We start from the raw sequence: 796 nt of genomic DNA on the forward strand, positions 1-796 counted from the left end.
TACCATTGTATTTTCCCTTTTCCTTCCATTTTATTTTGAATTTGAATTTCAGTTTTATCTATTCTTTTCAGAAAAAAATTACTAATATCATGTTTCTCTAAAAAACGAATGTCAACAAAAAAATGTTCAAGTATGTCAAATAAACATTTGTGGATATAGAAAAAATGTTCTTGCGTGTTTTAAATAACCTTATAGTATTCCAAATTGTTCATATACATGTACTAAAAAAGTTTTGTCGAGTATTAAAAATATTTATGGGTATTTACATGATGTTGATCGTGTATCAAAACTCAAAAGTATTTCATGTGTATAAAAGAAATTCTTATATATTATAAAGTTGTCCATCGTTTAGTTGTAAATTATTCAGCGTGTATTTAAAAACTATCATCATGAATTTAGGAAAAATGTTCCCATTTAATTCTAAAATGTTTATCTTTTTTAAAATACGATCATTTATTTACAAAAATGTGCATCATTTAATTTTAAAATGTTTATTGTGTATTATAAATTGTTCATACAAGATATGCAAAAATATCAGGTAAATAGAAAATGTGTTCACATAATTAAAACAATCTTCATGCATTTTTAATAAAAATTTCATGTATTTTCAAAAAAATATTCCACGTGCAATTAACTTTTTCTTGACTTTCACCTTCCTCTGTTTTCATGGGTATCCTGGTCATAAGAGTCGAAAGGATTAGTACATACATGCCTGCTTTAGGATTATCATGCAGCTAAAAGTCCAATTCAAAAGTAATGGCTGAAGTATACCAAAAACAAAAACATGGTGAAAATG

This window comes from Triticum aestivum, chromosome 3B (assembly GCF_018294505.1).
Source record: "Triticum aestivum cultivar Chinese Spring chromosome 3B, IWGSC CS RefSeq v2.1, whole genome shotgun sequence".
NCBI classification, from domain to species: Eukaryota; Viridiplantae; Streptophyta; class Magnoliopsida; order Poales; family Poaceae; genus Triticum; species Triticum aestivum.